The sequence below is a fragment of the Salvelinus sp. IW2-2015 genome, linkage group LG37 (assembly GCF_002910315.2).
Source record: "Salvelinus sp. IW2-2015 linkage group LG37, ASM291031v2, whole genome shotgun sequence".
Classification (NCBI taxonomy): Eukaryota; Metazoa; Chordata; class Actinopteri; order Salmoniformes; family Salmonidae; genus Salvelinus; species Salvelinus sp. IW2-2015.
Genome location: NC_036876.1, coordinates 15381358 through 15402580, shown reverse-complemented (window position 1 = coordinate 15402580; position 21223 = coordinate 15381358). Strand labels below are relative to the sequence as shown.

General features: G+C 41.8%; 1 long non-coding RNA gene across 1 annotated transcript in view; it reads left to right on the top strand.

Annotated features, from left to right (window-relative positions):
- The window catches only part of LOC139023852 (uncharacterized), a 278919-nt gene that overhangs the window by 88039 nt on the left and 169657 nt on the right, over window positions 1-21223 (top strand). The gene's annotated exons all lie outside the window — the stretch shown is intronic.

Below are 21223 nucleotides of genomic sequence, written 5' to 3'. Positions count from 1 at the left end.
GTGTCATGACCACTGGAGCCATACACCTTAACAGTACCTATCTGGATGTAGTTGAGGACTTGGTGGACTGTATGTTCATTAGGGGTTTTCTCAGCACTGTGTTCTCTCCCATGTGCTTGTAAGGGCACAGATGAAGGAACGGTAGGATTCCAGTTGAGGTTGAGTAATGACGCTGAGCAGTAATGGCACAGTTTGACAATTGTGTTAACTAAGAGTTTGTGTCGTTCTGAAAAGGAGGAAATTATATACAATAGTAAACGGCAGGTATAGGCTTAATACAACCACCAATTACATAAGGTATAAATAATATGGCTACAATTGGTTCTGCTGCACAGGGCAATACAACCTAGTAACATGGCTGTGACTTCACTAATGAACGATCAGAGGAGTGCAACTACACAGTACTACTGAGCAGCACCATCATCCTCACACAACTGCATGAACTTGAATGTATAATGCATCCACAAGACTCATTGCTAACAAAATACCCACAAAATCAGTATATAGTATACAGCCATATAACCACAGGGCATATAAGCCTAGACACTGAAATGCTAACGTTAAATGTCTGAAATGAGATGAGAAACAACAGGGTTGAATTGAATTTATTTTGGGCAACAGACTTATACAACAAAATGCACAACGTGGACCCAGAGGATATCACTTGAAAGTATTAATTAAAACCTAAAGTGGTCCTTTAGGTTTTAATGATTAAAAGACCAGACAAAATGACAAACCATAAATACATTCATTTATATTGACATCCTAAAAAGTGGCACTATTCACTGCACTTCTCCCTAACCTTAAAAATCAACCATATTAATTTCACATAAGAACAAACTACTAATTGCACATCATACCGATCCTTCAGATAAATACACCTGACCAGCAGTAGGGGGCGCAAGGGGCAGTGCAGTGGCTTCCCTTGCTAAGACAACCTTGTCCAAACGAAAACCTTTGTCTGCTTTTTAAAGCTATTTTTACATTTTATTTGCTTGATCTTCAAGGGAAGGCTATTCCATAGACAAATGCCTGTATGGAAAAACACGCTCCTCGTAGTACTGTTTACTCTTGGGATTTTACAAGACACACTAGCTTTGGTATATTATGTCTGTGTTGGTTATAGACCATATCAATGTGGTTTTTCATGTGTGGCTTGAAACCCCCTTGGCGTTTTTCCTATTTTGTTGCCTTACAACCTGGAATTAAAATTGATTTTGGGGGGGGGGTTGTATCATTTGATTTGCACAACATGCCTACCACTTTGAAGATACAAAATATTTTTTATTGTGAGACAAACAAGAAATAAGACACAAAAAAACAGAAAACTTGAGCGTGCATAACTATTCACCCCCCCCCCCCAAAAGTCAATACTTTGTAGAGCCACCTTTTGCAGCAATTACAGCTGCAAGTCACTTGGGGTATGTCTCTATTAGCGTGGCACATCTAGCCACTGGGATTTTGGAGATCAGAGATTGCCCAGCATGGTCTGCTCCACCTCACTGGTGGGCAGAGCTACAGCTCTCCTGTGATGAACTAATATTTACTCTCAATAGTCTTTCATACACTGGAAGCGGCGGTTACTTCACATGACCCAGTGGTTAGCCTTGAGATGGACTATTTTGAGAAACTGCCGACAGCATGGCGATGCCACCCCACCACGAGGCGGCAAATGCAAATAGTTGTCATCCGAGACTTTAATATTCACCTTAACGGATGGTGACCCCAGCTAGGAGCACCAAGCTTTCCCGGGTCTTGCCTTCCTCATTCGCCTGATGTCGAAGCACGTGCACCCTGTCCATGTTCAGTCTCACCTTGATTGATAATAGAAATAAATGCAATTCTATTTCAAATTATTACAAATACATCTCATATATCTCTTGGAAGGCCAGAAAATAAATGAACAGCGGACAATCATTTTAACTTGGTCAAAAACCACCAGATCCTTCTCAGTCCGTGCCTGAAGGTGGTCTTTGAAGGCGTTCTGATCTGGTTCGACAACTTCTACCACATCAGGTGGAGTATCAGTGACCTCAAAATACATTATACAAAAACAGCAATAGGAAAAACACCAAGTCAATCAAACATTTTTTATACTACAGTATATGCAATAATGTTATATACAATTTGTATTGTTTACGTCAGTGAACAGCTGCGGCTCCCCTCCATACAGCAGGCTATAGAGTGAATACTCTGGAGGTCTGGACACTGCTTTGTTGTGTGCAAAGATTGTCCTTCCACCTTTCCTGGTACCCGTCAAGGGACTTTCCCATGGCAGTCCCGTTGGTCCGTTCATCCAAATGTGGAGTCACCATACATCTACACATTATATATAACTCACTGTACTATCAGCGTCAATTTCAAAAACTTTATATTACTGGACGCCTATGCGAAACAATGCTACAACCATTACATTATTAACCACTAACATGTAAGATGACATTGACTAAAACCAACTAGGCTAGAGCTAACTAGCACTTAGCCAAGCTAAATTTGTTTAGCAATTAGCTAGCGAACTGTTAAACGCTATTTTCATACAAATATTAACACTAACACATTTTATCGTGAAATCACATATTTACATATATTACCTAAAGTTAAATGACCCTTTGTTCATAGAAAAATAAAACAAATTGGATCTAAAACGTTGAAAAAAGTAGAGAAAGTTCGGACACCATGTTAATCCCTTCTCATTCATGTAATCCATTACCAACCTAACCGAACTCCATTAACTTACTTACAATGTGGGGAAAATACCAACCAGTTTTTAACCCGGTTAAAACTCTCTTCAATTGCCTTCAAACATCATCAAACTCATGGACTATGTAATTAACCATGTTACCTCAATATTTTGAGTCATAATGCACTTTTGCACATTACATACCTGAATGAATAAGGTAAAATGATGAGACAGAGAAACCTTTGTTTTCAGAACTAGTCATTCTCCATAATGAAGAAGAAATGTCAAAGATCTCACTAACGCACTCCATTGATGTCACAGCTCCACTGGCGGCAGTAATTATATACATACATTAAATGCAAATACCTGGGAGGCATGTTTAAAAAAAWATATATATATTATTTAAAATGATGACCTACCCCGGTCGACGCTGGGTCAATTGTGCGCTGCCCTATGGGACAACGACCGGTTGTGATACAGCCTGGAAACGAACCAGGGTCTGTAGTGACACCTCTAGCACTGAGATGCAGTGCCTTAGACTGCTGCACCACTCGGGAGTCCCAAGCATGTGAGCTGTCTTTTTTGTCAGTCCTGTCAATGTTGAGTGATCACACATGCCTCAGCACACACAGGTTACTTTGCCTGCTTTCAAATGTGTGCTAAAAGTGGGGATGTTTCATAGTATTTCTGATTATCTTAACTCACCACCACCAATTAATTTTGTATTTACAGGAAACCACGGAACCACCACTGCAATATAGGCCTACACTCAGATAAAAAAAGGTGTTATCTACAAACTAATAGGATTCTTCTGCTGTCCCCATAAGAGAACCCTTTTTGGTTCCAGGTAGAACCCCTTCTGTGTCTAGGTAGAACCCTTTTGGGCTCTATTCCACAGAGGGTTCTACATGGAACCTGTAGTGGACATTTCAGTACTGAGAAAGACTTCGACAATTATTCAAACAATCGTCTTTATTCAACATTGATTAATTATTGCAATAATGAAACCGTCGACCGCACACTCTAAGTTGTGTTACCGAGAGCTTCCCTAACAATGAAAAACAGACATCTTACATAGGACACTAAGAATGCTTAGTTCCACCCCCTCAGGCAGTTCAAACAGCATCATAAGCCACTTTGGGTTCATCCTGCCGTTAACAACACATGGTGTTGTTCTAACCCCCAACCCTGACTTAATTTCCCTGATGCCAGGATGTCTAGGACCCTTTGTTCCAGTCCATCTCTATCCCAGTTACAACCACCCCACATCCTGTCCATGGAATACGTCTCCCCAGTGCACCACTGATCATAGAATTGAATGTGGCTGTAAAGTTATTGCCCTCTAGTAAAACCCATTTCCTCAAACGCCCAGACTAGATGCAGGAAGCCAGAGTGGACATCATAAAAACTCAGCCTTAGCAGGGCAGTCTTATGCTTAGTTAAATATATAATTGTTTACTATTTATATCAAACAAATCAGGTAAGTATGTAATTCTTCCCTGACAAACCAAAAATACTTCTACCTGGAACTTCTACCTGACAGCCAAAGAACCCTGTTGGAACCCCTTTCTCAAAGAATGTACTCAACAAGTTTAGCCTGATAAGTGTATGCCATTTAATTCTGTACTCAAACATGTGCCTGGTATTCAAGATAACACGCAACATCGCACCACCACATTTGAAGGTTTTCATGAACCTCTGCTCAGACTTAAATCGCAGTGTTCCAAGAACCTCCAGTAGGGGTGGTGGAGACAAAAATTAGACACATGAGGCACCAAACACTCATTTTAGATCCCAAGGGGTCTTCATTTTCATACTGTATGCTCTCACTCTCATCACTATATCCTTTACTATCTTCTCCTGTCTTTATTTGGAACTTCATCCACACACACATAGCATCTTGCTTACATGTTTCACATTTTAGGCATCCAGCTGAGGCCTCCGATGGTTCATGTTACACTGAGACTGGCACAGGGGTATAGGAACAGTCGTTTTTAGTGTGGCGGCAAAGTAGACGAACAAGAGAAGAGGATGTGGGTACTTGTGAAGGGAGAGCAGTGAGGGTGGTGGGTTGAACAGCTGAAGTGAAGTTGGTTGGTTGCTCATGCTCATCACATCTTGACTAAAAGAAAGAGATTTAGAAATTGACTCGGTAAAACTTCAGCTGTTGAACATTGCCAGAGTTCAACAGCTGCAAAGCCGTCATTGACATACTCCCAGTGATAGCAATACATTCAGTATTCACTGAATGAAGTAGCCTCCCCATCCCCATTTACAATTTCGTTCATCAATTAAATAAATTATACTACAGCACATTCAATTACAGAATTATTGTAGACTATAGACTACTCCTGTATCTACCTTGTACAATACCGTAATCATTGAATGAAGCAGCGTACCCATCCACGTTTACAATATAATTTATCAAGTTAAATAAATAACACTGGCACATCAAATTACGTTAGTGTACACTAGCCTACTCCCCTATCGACACAGTAAATAATATTGCGTATGTGCTTTCCACAATATGTTATCAACTTGTTATCAACAAAAATTAATTATTTTCAAATAAACCAAATTTTCCTTAACACAGCAGGCCTAAATATTTCCTAATGATATCACAACTTAAATATAGCCTACTTACTCCTCAATTGGATCAAGTACATCTTGGTAATTATTTTCATCGCCTCTAAGGAAACTATCTGGGGCATACACTCGAAACTTACTGACGCACTGAGTTTGAAGGTCGGCCTTGGAATAGATCCACAGGTACACCTCCAATTGAATACACTTAGCTTGGAGTCATTAAAACTCATTTTTCAACCACTCCACAAATTTCTTGTTAACAAACTATAGTTTTAGCAAGTCGGATAGGACATCTACTTTGTGCATGACACAAGTAATTTTCCAACAATTGTTTACAGACAGATTATTTCACTTATAATTCACTGTATCACAATTCCAGTGGGTCAGAAGTTTACATACACTAAGTTGACTGTGCCTTTAAACAGCTTGAACAATTCCAGAAAATGATGTCATGGCTTTAGAAGCTTCTGACAGGCTAACTGACATCATTTGAGTCAATTGGAGGTGTACCTGTGGATGTATTGTCAAGGGCTCTACTTTCAAACTCAGTGCCTCTTTGCTTGACATCATGGAAAATCAAAAGAAATCAGCCAAGATTTCAGGAAAAGATTGTAGACCTCCAAGTCTGGTTCAACCTTGGGAGCAATTTCCAAACGCCTGAAGTTACCACGTTCATCCTGTACAAACAATAGTACGCAAGTATAAACGCCATGGGACCACGCAGCCGTCATACCGCTCAGGATGGAGATGCGTTCTGTCTCCTAGAGATGAACGTACTTTGGTGCGAAAAGTGCAAATCAATCCCAGAACAACAGAAAGGACCTTGTGATGATGCTGGGAAACAGGTACAAAAGTATCTTTATCCACAGTAAAACGAGTCTATATAGACATAACCTGAAAGGCCGCTCAGCAAGGAAGAAGCCACTGCTCCAAAACCGTCATAAATAAGCCAGACTACGGTTTGCAACTGCACATGGGGATAAAGATCATACTTTTTGGAGAAATGTCCTCTGGTCTGATGAAACAAAAACTGTTTGGCTATAATGACCATTGTCATGTTTGGAGGAAAAAGAGGGATCCTTGCAAGCCAAGAAACACTTTCCCAACCGTGAAGCATGGGGTGGCAGCATCATGCTGTGGGGGTGCTTTGCTGCAGGAGGGACTGGTGCACTTCACAAAATAGATGGAATCATGAGGAGGGGAAATTATGTGGATATATTGAAGCAACATCTCAAGTCATCAGTCAGGAAGTTAAAGCTTGGTTGCAAATGGTCTTCCAAATGGACAATGACCTCAAGCATACTTCCAAAGTTGTGGCAAAATGGCTTAAGGACAACAAAGTCAAGGTATTGGAGTGGCCATCACAAAGCCCTGACCCCAATCCTATAGAAAATGTGTGGGCAGAACTGAAAAAGCGTGTGCAAGCAAGGAGGCCTACAAACCTGACTCAGTTACACCAGCTCTGTAAGGAGGAATGGGTCAAAATTCACCCAACTTATTGTGGGAAGCTTGTGGAAGGCTACCCAAAACGTTTGACCCAAGTTAAACAATTTAAAGGCAATGCTACCAAATACTAATTGAGTGTATGTAAACTTCTGACCCACTGGGAATGTGATGAAAGAAATAAAAAGCTGAAAGAAATCATTCTCTCTACTATTATTCTGACATTTCACATTCTTATAATAAAGTGGTGATCCTATCTGATTAAATGTCAGGAATTGTGAAAAACTGAGTTGAAATGTATTTGGCTGAGGTCTTATGTAAACTTCCGACTTCAACTGTATACAACACAGGAAAATCTAGGTTTTGACTGCACTGGGCCATTAAGCAAAATTGCACTTCTGAACTAATTTAGACCTGCCTTAACAAAGGGTGTGAATACTTGTGCAATGACTATATTTTAGTTATACCATTTTATTCATTGGTAAAAATGTGTGGAGAATTTTCTTTTCACTTTGACGTTACGGGTATCTTGTGTAGATCAATGACAAATCACAATTAAATATATTTCTGTCACGCCCTGACCTTAGAGATCCTTTTTATGTCTCTATTTTGGTTTGGTCAGGGCGTGAGTTGGGGTGGGCATTCTATGTTCTATGTTTTGTATTTCTTTGTTGGTTGGCCGGGTGTTGTTCTCAATCAGAGGCAGCTGTCTATCGTTGTCTCTGATTGAGACCATACTTAGGTAGCTCTTGCCCACATGGGTTTTGTGGGTAGTTGTTTTCTGTCTCTGTGTCTGCACCAGAACGAACTGTTTCGTGTTGGTCTATTTTTGTTATTTTGTCTTAGTGTTATGAGTTAAAATAAATATGAACATAGACACTTACCACGCTGCGTTTTGGTCCACTCCTTCTTCCCAGGACGATCGTTACAATTTCAATCTCACTTTGTAATGCAAAATGTTTTAAAACATCCAAGGGGGTGAATATATAAGATACCCACTCTATGCTAATATACCAGATACAGAGTCTACATAGTTGAACAGTATTTAGTTGTATTTGATTGTTACTCTAAATATAAAAATCGAGAATCTAAAGAAGACTTGTATGTACTGTCTACATTCCATTATCATAAACAATGGCCGTGTCCGAGAGTATCAAAACGGCAATGTATCATGGGTAAATTGTGACTGACTGAGTGATCTAAAATAATAATAAGTAATTATTTATCATGAAGGTGATTTGTACATCAGTCAGTCGGCAGTCGCCTGCAGTCAAATCAAATCAAATCAAATCAAATTTTATTAGTCACATACACATGGTTAGCAGATGTTAATGCGAGTGTAGCGAAATGCTTGTGCTTCTAGTTCCGACAATGCAGTAATAACCAACAGTAATCTAACCTAACAATTCCACACTACTACCTTACCACACACACAAAGTGTAAAGGGATAAAGAATATGTACATAAAGATATATGAATGAGTGGTGGTACAGAACGGCATGGCAGATGCAGTAGATGGTATAGAGTACGGTATATACGTATGAGATGAGTACTGTAGGGTATGTAAACATAAAGTGGCATAGTTTAAAGTGCTAGTGGTACATGTATTGCTAAAGATGGCAAGATGCAGTAGATGATATAGAGTACAGTATATACATATGAGATGGGTAATGTAGGGTATGTAAACATTGTATTAAGTGGCATTGCTTAAAGTGGCTAGTGGTACATTTTACATAATTTCCATCAATTCCCATTTTTAAAGTGGCTGGAGTTGAGTCAGTATGTTGGCAGCGGCCGCTAAATGTTGTGTGGCTGTTTAACAGTCTGATGGCCTTGAGATAGAAGCTGTTTTTCAGTCTCTCGGTCCCTGCTTTGATGCACCTGTACTGACCTCGCCTTCTGGATGATAGCGGGTGAACAGGCAGTGGCTTGGGTGGTTGTTGTCCTTGATGTCTTTATGGCCTTCCTGTGACATCGGGTGGTGTAGGTGTCCTGGAGGGCAGGTAGTTTGCCCCTGGTGATGCGTTCTGCAGACCTCACTACCCTCTGGAGAGCCTTACGGTTGTGGGCGGAGCAGTTGCCGTACCAGGCGGTGATACAGCCCGACAGGATGCTCTCGATTGTGCATCTGTAGAAGTTTGTGAGTGCTTTTGGTGACAAGCCGAATTTCTTCAGCCTCCTGAGGTTGAAGAGGCGCTGCTGCGCCTTCTTCACAACGCTGTCTGTGTGGGTGGACCAATTCAGTTTGTCCGTGATGTGTAACCGGGGAACTTAAAACTTCCACCTTCTCCACTACTGACCCGTCGATGTGGATAGGGGGGTGCCTCCTCTGCTGTTTCCTGAAGTCCACACATCATCTCCTTTGTTTTGTTGATGTTGAGTATGAGGTTATTTTCCTGACACCACACTCCGAGGGCCCTCACCTCCTCCCTGTAGGCCGTCTCGTCGTTGTTGGTAATCAAGCCTACCACTGTAGTGTCATCCGCAAACTTGATGATTGAGTTGGAGGCGTGCATGGCCACGCAGTCGTGGGTGAACAGGGAGTACAGGAGAGGTGGAACGCACCCTTGTGGGCCCCAGGTTTGAGGATCAGCGGGTGGAGATGTTGTTACCTACCCTCACCACCTGGGGGCGGCCCGTCAGGAAGTCCAGGACCCAGTTGCACAGGGCGGGGTCGAGACCCAGGGTCTCGAGCTTGATGACGAGTTTGGAGGGTACTATGGTGTTAAATGCTGAGCTGTAATCGATGAACAGCATTCTCACATGGGTATTCCTCTTTGTCCAGATGGGTTAGGGCAGTGTGCAGTGTGGTTGCGATTGCGTCGTCTGTGGACCTATTGGGTCGGTAAGCAAATTGGAGTGGGTCTAGGGTGTCGCGGTAGGGTGGAGGTGATATGGTCTTGACTAGTCTCTCAAAGCACTTCATGATGACGGAAGTGAGTGCTACGGGGCGGTATCCGTTTAGCTCAGTTACCTTAGCTTTCTTGGGAACAGGAACAATGGTGGCCCTCTTGAAGCATGTGGGAACAGCAGACTGGGATAGGATTGATTGAATATGTCCGTAAACACACCAGCCAGCTGGTCTGCGCATGCTCTGAGGACGGCGGCTGGGAATGCCGTCTGGGCCTGCAGCCTTGCGAGGGTTAACACGTTTAAATGTTTTACTCACCTCGGCTGCAGTGAAGGAGAGCGCAGGTTTTGGTAGGGGGCCGTGTCAGTGGCACTGTATTGTCCTCAAAGCGGGCAAAAAGTTGTTTAGCCTGTCTGGGAGCAAGACATCCTGGTCCTCGACGGGGCTGGTTTTCTTTTTGTAATCCGTGATTGACTGTAGACCCTGCCACATACCTCTTGTGTCTGAGCTGTTGATTTCGACTCGATTTTGTCTCTGTACTGAGACTTAGCCTGTTTGATTGCCTTGCGGAGAGAATAGCTACACTGTTTGTATCGGTCATGCTTCGGTCACCTTGCCCTGGTTAAAAGCAGTGGTTCGCGCTTTCAGTTTCACGCGAATGCTGCCGTCAATCCACGGTTTTCGGTTTGGGAATGTTTTTATCGTTGCTGTGGGTACGACATCGTCAATGCACTTCCTAATGAACTCGCTCACCGAATCAGCATATTCGTCAATATTGTTGTTGGACGCGATGCGGAACATATTCCAATCCGCGTGATCGAAGCAGTCTTGAAGCGTGGATTCAGATTGGTCGGACCAGCGTTGAACAGACCTGAGCGCGGGAGCTTGTTGTTTGAGTTTCTGTTTGTAGGCTGGAATCAACAAAATGGAGTCGTGGTCAGCTTTTCCGAAAGGGGGGCGGGGGAGGGCCTTATAAGCGTCGCGGAAATTAGTATAACAATGGTCTAACAACAGTCTAACAACAGTTAGGTCTAACAACAGTCGTTTTCAGGCTCTCGAACACAGCCAGCGACTATTTAAGGCTCAATACCAAATCGACCCCTAGCTCTTTATGCATTTGTGGAGATCTGAGAGTATACGCTTTGAAAGTGATGCAGCATTTTCCAGGAAAAAGCCTTGTCGTTTTTGAACTTGGGCAATGGGCAAAAACATAGCACACTCATCTTCAGCTCAACAACCTCATAAAAGGCCATTGGCAGAAGTAAATATTAGTTTATATACAGTACTGGTACTGTATATCTTAATGTCTGCTTTTCCCCAAATTTGATGATATAATCTTCAAGCCCATTTCACATCGTATTGTAGGTGTAGCAATTGTATGGTGAACAATCTAGCTAACCTATCACTGGGAAAGATGGTGCTATTTCAATATTCCATATCGTATCCATTGATCATTGTACTTATTGGCAAACAGGTGACACACTTCTAGACCAGTGTTTCCCAAACCTCTCTCGAGAACCCCCAGCCAGTACACTTCTTTGATATAGTCCAGAACTAGCACAGCTAATACGAAAGGTCACCTAATCAACAACCTTAGTTGAATCTGCAGTGCTACGTCTGAATAGATCAAATAAGTGGGATGGCTGGTTACTCGAGGAGAGGTTTGGGGAACACTAGACAGTTGTGCAAAGAATTCACACACAGACCGTGCAGGTGCTTCCCTGTTATGGTCACACTGCCCTCTTGTGTTCACACTGTGCTGAGCATGCACAATGTAGGAGGTCTATCGAATAAAATTGAATCGGCACATACCACGTGTCCTAAATGATGTCAGTACAGTGCAAAGTAATTGTAATTTGAGAATCAAATTCTCTTTGAAAAGAATGCCTCACTAGATTCATGATTGAGAGGGAGAGATAAGCAAATTTCTCCCATTACTTTAAGGGGTTACCTGGAGGAAAATGGGGGAGGGTCATGCTTGTCCAATTTCAGTCCAGGGGAAGCTTTAGTATTTGTAAAATCTAGTCCAGGGGAGGGTCATGTAATTTGTAGTTGATATATGCTATATATGCTATTTATGGTGGTCTCAATCAAATGATCCATAGCATATAGACTATAGGCTACGAAGTGCATGCTCGGAGAAGCACAGAGCAAAGTCATAATTCTAAGATAGCCGCTGGGATGGTCTAAATACAACTAGGCTGCATTAGACACTGCAATGGGTATTCCAACCCTGAGCCCCAGCCTACTCTGCTCTTGCTGATCAAACACCTTTGTGTGTGCTGCCTAACCAATGGCTGTGCTGTGTAGGCCTATGATGGCAGTTCAGGTTAGACCTAGTCCAAAAAATGCACTCTCTTGTGGGATGACTAGCCTGTAGCCTATGTTCAGTTTGAGAAGGAGAGCATGGGAGATAAGAAAGAGGACCAGAGGTCAACTTTGATAGCTTGCTACTGCTATGATTGATTTTATGAAAAACAATATGTTTCTTGCCCATGATGTCTTTATCAAAGTTATTGACAGTGTTGGGAGTAACATGTGAAGGATTACAAGAAACGGTAACTGTAATCCGTTACGTTACCAGCAAATATACTGTAATCAGACTACAGATGCTTTTGAAAAACGAGATGATTACTTCGATGATTACTTTTAAATTAAGAAAGGATGTTTGCGATAAAAAAGTATGACACTTCTTTGTTTTCACAATGACATTCAAATCAACATTGAAAAAAGGTGCAACATTTTTTTTTTAAGTATTCACCTCCTTTGTTAAGGCAAGCCTAATTTAAGTCAGAGACCACTATGATGACACACCAAATGTGTTTGATGGATCGTGGGGAAAAAAGCAGGAATAGGCTTTTGTAGGCTACAGTCCAAGCTGTCTTCCAATGGTACAACTGCTGTCGGCATCCAAAGATGATCCTACTTGAATAAACGCTTGGAGGTAAGGACGACAGCAGTGGTGTAGCCTACAGCGATACGGATATCACATTAATATCTACATAGCGCATTGATGTGAATCACACAGCTGCTCTCTCATTTAGCTATTTGCACCTTACGGATTGTGGTTGTTGTCGATGGCTGTTCACAAATCTAATTGTGTATTTGTACCTAACAAATGGTTGAATTCAATGCATTTAAGCTGCCTATGGATCATTGTTTTTGAAACCAGTGGACAGAATAAAAAATGCTCTCTTGCAACAGCTGCACAGCGGGGATCCCAGACTATGGAATAAAAGTGGGGCTTTTATTGCTCAATCTAATTCATGCTGATATAAAAAAAAAATCCATAGGCCTAATGGACACGTGCTCAAACTCGCATACTTTTGATAGACTTAAATGGGCAATCTGTAGTTGCTACATCCATTTTTGGACTTACAAATTAACAGTTGAACTAAGCTCATGAGGCATTGATAAGTTATATTCTTCAAGAATCAATGGATATACATATATGGATATCCACATATGTTTACAAACATTGGAGAAAAACAAGCTGAACTAAGTTCATGAGGCATTGATTAGTTATATTCTTCAAGAGTCAATGGATATCCACATATATATCCATTGACTCTTGAAGAATATAGCTTATCAATGCCTCATGAGCTCAGTTCAACTGTCGCACTCCATCAGAACCCAAAATATAAACAAACACTGTATAGCCTCATAACGTGGTTACAACAATAATTTAGCATCCACAGCTCTGTCTAATCTGAGAGTGGTTACATTTCTCCGGGTGCATCCCTCAGCTTTTTACAAAAACAGAGGCGGGGCGACCGTTTTGTTATTGTTTCATCTGTGGATTTGCCCTTTAGACAGCTGCATATTATCAAGATACCAAAGTGTCACCAACAGTGACAATAGGCCTATAGCAAATGCAGCATATGGCATACATTTTTCACATGTAAATAGCACTTTTCAGTAGTGCTCAAAGCATGCCATTCCAAGAGTGCAGCATTTATTTTTCAACTCGAATCAATGAGCCCAACAAAATCATAAACAACAGAGTAGGGCTGGCTCATCAATCCTTCGTTTTTGGGTTGTGCTCAGGTCAAACAATTTGGCTAATCTATATACTTCCATATTTCCAAGTCCTATTCTTGAAGATCAAGGGTTATAACATTTATTGGAATGACTGGAATTCTGATAGACTTTGGTTTTTAATGTAAATATATAACTTATAACTTCATTGTATTACTATATGTAGTAGAAGGCGATGGGTTAGAAGAAGCCTACAAAACCAACCAATCGAACATTCATATATGGCCAGCTATGTAAACTTTAACGTTGATTTATCGTGCGATAGATGTCGTTCAATTGGTAACGTACATTTTTGTCTTCTTCTAATGCCTCTTAAAGGGAAAGTAATCTAAAAGTAACTGAACGTAATCAGATTACGTTACTGAGTTTGGGTAATCCAAATTTGGACAGGTAATTAGTAAGTGTAACGGATTACATTTAGAAAGTAACCTACCCAACCCTGGATATTGTGGTGCTGACACTTGAAGCAGCAGCAGCAGCCGCAGCACAATCAATCGGAAATGGACAGCTCATGGTGCTAAAAGTAGGCAAGTTCGAGTAGGCATAATTCATTTGAACCATATTCATTTTGATTAGACTTTACTAACAGCAAGAGGGCTTTGTGTTGGAGCCTGTTTCTTATTTTTTAAGAAATAAGAGATACCTGTTTGACAGAGGAAATTAGGCTATACGCTGCTATGTCCATATATTTGTCCGTTAATTCCTCCACCCACCATGCACTCTTTAAATAGCCTACCTCTGTGTCAGTGAAGGGCTGTTAAGTTAAAACCAAGTCTCGAATTGAGGGGATGTTTTGAAAAAAGTGACAATCGCACAGGCTTACCCCTTGTTAGCTTGATTCGCAATGCTTTATGCTACAAACAAACTGTAAAATACCCGGGAAACATGTGATTCCGATGCATACGGGAATATCATTGTTTAATTTCTTTGACATTCAAAGGCTGAGCTACAACCTTCTATAGCCGAGGAGAGAAATGTTGATTTTTTCTGAGAAGTAATCTAATTCTGTCACGACCAATTGATTAAGCTATTCACTTTCTGTTTCGTTGCAAACAAGACACACTGATTTGGCACGGGAGAAATATGATTAACTGAACACATAGAACTATCTCTCTGTCCATTCTTAGCCTGTCATTTTGGTAATGCGTGTGGTATTAAAATAGATTCTGCTAATACGTAAAATGACGTAGAATTGCATGGAATGTTTATAAAAGGCTATTATTTCTCAGACCTGCAGCACTTGGAGCTATCAAAAATACAGCCTTCCCATGTGATGCTTAGTTAGGGCAAACGGTTGACATGTTCTCGGCTATCCACTTTGTTTTAATTATTATTTTGGGTATAAGGGAGGGTCACTTATTTTTTTCATAAAGTCTGATTCTCTCCATGTAACTCTTATTATAAATAACGTTCACTCCCTAACTTCTCTGGGACTGGCCTGGACCTTGAATGACTGTTTCGAAACATGCTGAGACTGTAATCGGATTGTAAGGTTCTTAAGCGTGCTCTCTCTCTCTCCCCGTCTCTCTCTCTCCCCATCTCTCTCTCTCTCTTCATGTCTCTCTCTCTCACTCTCTCTCTCCAGCGGGCATTAGGAGCTTATCTCTGGATTAGGGTCCAGAGGGGAGGAGGAGATAGTTTGGGAGTCAGGAGACACAGGTGGTGGGGGGAGGGAGAGATGGGTAGAGGGAGAGTTGAGAGCAGAGGAGGAGAGAGAGCAGAAGAGGGAGGAAGGTAGTGGGGGATAGAGGAAGAGCGGTGAGGGGTAGAGGGAGAGAAGAGAGGAGGAAAGAATAGAGGGGGGGATTACGGGGAGAGGGAGAAGGGAGCCTTTACACCACGTTATACTGTTCTGTCCCCACTGTGTGAGTATACATTTAGATTTTCCTCATTATCGTCACGAAATGATACGGTTCACCGTATGAAATTCATGGTACGAGGTTAATTTGATCAAATTCATAGTGGGTCAAGGTTCCCGAGCCTCATCTTCATCCTTGGTCTACATTCGGCAAAGGGAGAAGTCCATTCATGAATAACCTCTCGTGTGGAGCCACACACCCCTCAATTACCTCCTATCATGTGAGCTCTCCTATTGGCTTGTCTGGAACATCTCTTGGCCTGTCTCATAAAATGAAATACAAAGTGAACATTAACGTGCATACACATACACACGCAACCATGCTGGCACTCACGCAAGCATGCACGCAGGCACAAATGCGCACACACACACACACTGTCTGCCTCTGAGTATGCTTCATACTCAGAGGCAGAAGATGTCACAATGCGTCTGCATGGTACTGGACTGGACTGGACTGGTAACCGAAAGGTTGTAAGAGCAAATCCCCCGAGCTGACAAGGTAAAAATCTGTCATTCTGACCCTGAACAGCAGTTAACCCACTGTTCCTAGGCTGTCATTGAAAATAAGAATTTGTTGTTAATAAGGATCGGCTTTCCGTCAATGGGACAGTTGTAAATCATGCAGCGCCTTATGTCAAGATCGCAGATTTTAGAGAAACAACAAATGTCGGTACATATATGTGTCTTATATCGTCTGAAAGCTTAAATTTTTGTTAATATAACTGCACTGTCCAATTTACAGTAGCTATTACTGCGGAAAAATGCTATTGCTATTGTTTGAGGAGAGCTCCTAACAACAAAACACTTTTTTTCACCGCGATAGGTTTGATAAATTCCCCTCTGAAGGTGAGATGTTGCTATGATTTTTATGAATAATGACAAAATGATGTATACATTTAACGTAGAACTATAGCTAACAGAATTCTACCCTGTCACTGTATGATTGTATGACATTTATTAGAATCATAAATCTAAATCCGATGTGTGTAGTTTTAGTCAGAATTAGAACAAGGACTTTTTGTTCCTTTTCAGTATGTAAGCAGGGTGCAAGTGTGAAACAAATGATAAGAGGAGCTATCGACAGACAAGCTGTACTACTGTGTTCCTTTCAGGACATTCTGTCCCCACCCAGGGAGGGGAGAGACCTTGGGCTTGTAGTAGATTGTATAACAGGTGGCAGACAATGTATGAGAAGGAGAAGACTTGTGAACTATATTGTCATTGTCTTAGCGGAGGAGGGACAGTTATGACGAAATGAGAGGTATATAAACCAATGTACATGTAAGGATGGGGAGAGCTCTCGTAAATAAACCTGCTGACTAAGTAGACTGGCCTCTGTCTGTTTCATTTTAATAAGAACCTTACAAATTCTTAGTAACAGACAGAGTACTTTAATTGAAGTTCAGTTTATGAACATTGAGAACAAAATTCTCATGACAGATGTGTACTTACATTCTGAAATCTTGCTCTGATTTATCATCCAAAGGGTCCCAGAGATAACATGAAGTGTCGTTTTGTTAGATAAAATCCTTTTTCATATCCTAAGGTCCATATAACATGCACGATCGATTTTGTATTTCCACTCGTTCAATTTGCAAAGAAAGGAATCTGTGAAAATCTCACCCTAAACGTTGTTTCAACGAGTCAAATCACGTTTGTGTGTATTCCTCAGAGATCCTAGAAGGTAACAAGACTCCACTATATCATTAGGGGTGTAGTATATCCCATAGGACACCATATTTGGTCAGAGAGCGACGCTTCATGGCACGCCAACGACGAGGACGGTCATCACTTGAACGACGGTATCTTTGTCAAATAAGCACAAATCGGGGTCAACCTAAGCTAGCTAGATAGCCAATGAGCTGGGCTTTACGGGAATATCCGGAAACCATGTATATGTCGTAAAATGTAGCTACTAACCTTGTACGACAGCATGCCTTTTCATTTTGGACAAAAATGATAAGGATATGAAAACTGGTTGTTTTGCAAATATTGAACTTATAATATCGCTACTAATACTTAGGAAGCTAAATCAAAGTCCAAGTATACAGATTTGACGATATTCTTGCAGAAAAATGTAATATGAATGTGAATGTCTCCTTCACGATTTCCCCAAATGTACCTGGGGACGTCACACTAAAAGTCTTGTAGTTCACTCATACTTCAAGTTATCCATCTGAAACTTTGCACATACACTGGTGCCGTCATGTGGACACCATCGGAATTACAACCAGAGTGATGGCTAGATCTGTGACCTTTCTCTTGTATTTCAAAGATGGTGGGAGAAAAAAAAACGTTCGTTTTTTTTCTTTGTATTTTCTTCTACCAGATCTATTGTGTTATTTTCTCCTACATTCAATTCACATTTCCACAAACTTCAAAGTGTTTCCTTTCTAATGGTACCACGAATATGCATATCCTTCCTTCAGGGCCTGAGCTACAGGCAGTTAGATTTGGGTATGTCATTTAGGTGAAAATTGAAAAAAGGGGGCTATCCCTAAATGAACTGACTTGCCGACGTATGACTATTGCAGGCCACAAAGGGAAGACAATAAAAAGTAGCATACAGGTGCATTAATAATTTACTAAACAAAAGATATAATCAAATAGGCCATTTATTAGTGGATGCTCAAAGGCTTTATCTCTTTACCTTGCCTCCCAGGACTGACCAGTTTGTGCATCTCCCTGTCCAAATACAGAGACTAATCTGATTCAATCAATGTTTATGCAGTGTCTTTGTGTACAAACTACGGCCATGTATACACATGTCTACACTATATATACAGTGGGGAGAACAAGTATTTGATACACTGCCGATTTTGCAGGTTTTCCTACTTACAAAGCATGTAGAGGTCTGTAATTTTTATCATAGGTACACTTCAACTGTGAGAGACGGAATCTAAAACAAAAATCCCGAAAATCACATTGTATGATTTTTAAGTAATTAATTAGCATTTTATTGCAAGACATAAGTATTTGATACATCAGAAAAGCAGAACTTAATATTTGGTACTCTCAAATCCTCTTGTTTGCAATTACAGAGATCATACGTTTCCTGTAGTTCTTGACCAGGTTTGCACACACTGCAGCAGGGATTTTGGCCCACTCTCCCATACAGACCTTCTCCAGATCCTTCAGGTTTCGGGGCTGTGCGCTGGCAATACGGACTTTCAGCTCCCTCCAAAGATTTTCTATTGGGTTCAGGTCTGGAGACTGGCTAGGCCACTCCAGGACCTTGAGATACTTTTATGGAGCCACTCCTTAGTTGCCCTGGCTGTGTGTTTCGGGTCGTTGTCATGCTGGAAGACCCAGCCACGACCCATCATCAATGCTCTTACTGAGGGAAGGAGGTTGTTGGCTAAGATCTCGCAATACATGGCCCCATCCATCCTCCCGCCAATACGGTGCAGTCGTCCTGTCCCTTTGCAGAAAGCATCCCCAAAGAATGATGTTTCCACCTCCATGCTTCACGGTTGGGATGGTGTTCTTGGGGTTGTACTCATCCTTCTTCTTCCTCCAAACACGGCGAGTGGAGTTTAGACCAAAAAGCTCTATTTTTGAATCATTCAGACCACATGACCTTCTCCCATTCCTCCTCTGGATCATCCAGATGGTCATTGGCAAACTTCAGAGCGGCCTGGACATGCGCCTGCTTGAGCAGGGGGACCTTGTGTGCGCTGCAGGATTTAATCCATGACGGCGTAGTGTGTTACTAATGGTTTTCTTTGAGACTGTGGTCCCAGCTCTCTTCAGGTCATTGACCAGGTCCCTGCCGTGTAGTTCTGGGCTGATCCCTCACCTTCCTCATGATCATTGATGCCCCACGAGGTGAGATCTTGCATGGAGCCCCAGACCGAGGGTGATTGACCATCATCTTGAACTTTCTTCTATTTTCGAATAATTGCGCCAACAGTTGTTGCCTTCTCACCAAGCTGCTTGCCTATTTCCTGTAGCCCATCCCAGCCTTGTGCAGTCTACAATTTTATCCCTGATGTCCTTACACAGCTCTCTGGTCTTGGCCATTGTGGAGAGGTTGGAAGTCTGTTTGATTGAGTGTGTGGACAGGTGTCTTTTATACAGGTAACGAGTTCAAACAGGTGCAGTTAATACAGGTAATGAGTGGAGAAACAGGAGGGCTTCTTAAAGAAAACCTAACAGGTCTGTGAGAGCCGGAATTCTTACTGGTTTTGTAGGTGTATCAAATAACTTATGTCATGCAATAAAATGCAAATAATTACTTAAAAATCATACAATGTAATTTCTGGATTTTTGTTTTAGATTCCGTTTCTCACAGTTGAAGTGTAACTATGATAACAAATTACAGACCTCTACATGCTTTGTAAGTAGGAAAACCTGCAAAATCGGCAGTGTATCAAATACTTGTTCTCCCCACTGTATATACACACAAAAGTATGTGGACACCTCTTAAAATGAGTGGATTCAGCTATTTCAGCCACACTCGTTGCCGCCAGGTGTATAAAATCAAGCACACAGCCATGCAATCTCCATAGTGCAACATTGGCAGTAGAATGGCCTTACTGAAGAGCTCAGAGACTCAACTTGGCACCGCCATATGAAGCCACCTTTCAAACAAGTCAGTTTGTCAAATGTCTGCCCTGCTAGAGCTACCCCGGTCAACTGTAAGTGCTGTTATTGTGAAGTGGAAACGTCTAGGAGCAACAACGGCTCCGTCATGAAGTAGTAGGCCACAGAAGCTCACAGAACAGGACCGCCAAGTGCTGAAGCACGTAACGCGAAACAATCGTCTGTCCTCGGTTGCAACACTCACTACCGAGTTCCAAACAGTCTAAGCAACGTCAGCACAATAACTGTTTGTCGGGAGCTTCATGAAATGGGTTTCCATGACTGAGCAGCCGAACACAAGCCTAAGATAACCATGTGCAATGCCAAATATCGGCTGGAGTGGTGTAAAACGTGCAGCCATTGGAGCAGTGGAAAATAGTTCTCTGGAGTGATAAATCATGCTTCACCATCTGGCAGCCCGACGGACGGATCTGCGTTTGGCGAATGCCAGGAGAACGCTTCATGCCACAATGCATAGCGCCTCGTGGAGGAGGAATAATGGTCTGGGGCGATTTTTCATTGTTCGAGCTAGGCCCCATTCTAGACGATTCTGTGCTTCCAACTTTGTGGCAACAGTTTGGGGAAAGCCCTTTCCTCTTTCAGCATGACAATGCTCCCATGCACAAAGTGAGGTCTATACAGAAATAGTTTGTCGAGATCGGTGTGGAAGAACTTGACTGGCCTTTACAGAGCCCTGACGTCAATCCCATCGAACACCTTTGGGATGAATTGGATCGCCGACTGTGAGCCTGGCCTAATCGCCCAACATCGGTGCCCAACCTCACTAATGCTCTTTTGGCTGAATGGAAGTAAGTCCCTTGAGCAATGTTCCAACATCTAGTGGAAAGCCTTCCCAGAAGAGTGAAGGCTGTTATAGCAGCAAAGGGGGACCAACTCCATATTAATGTCCATGATTTTAGAATGAGACGTTCGACAAGCAGGTGTCCACATAAACTCAGCAAAAAAAGAAACGTCCTCTCACTTTCAACTGCGTTTATTTTCAGCAAACTTAACATGTGTAAATATTTGCATGAACATAACAAGATTCAACAACTGAGACATAAACTGAACAAGTTCTACAAACATGTGACTAACAGAAATGGAATAATGTGTCCCTGAACAAAGGGGGGGTCAAAATCAAAAGTAACAATCAGTATCTGGTGTGGCCTCCAGCTGCATTAAGT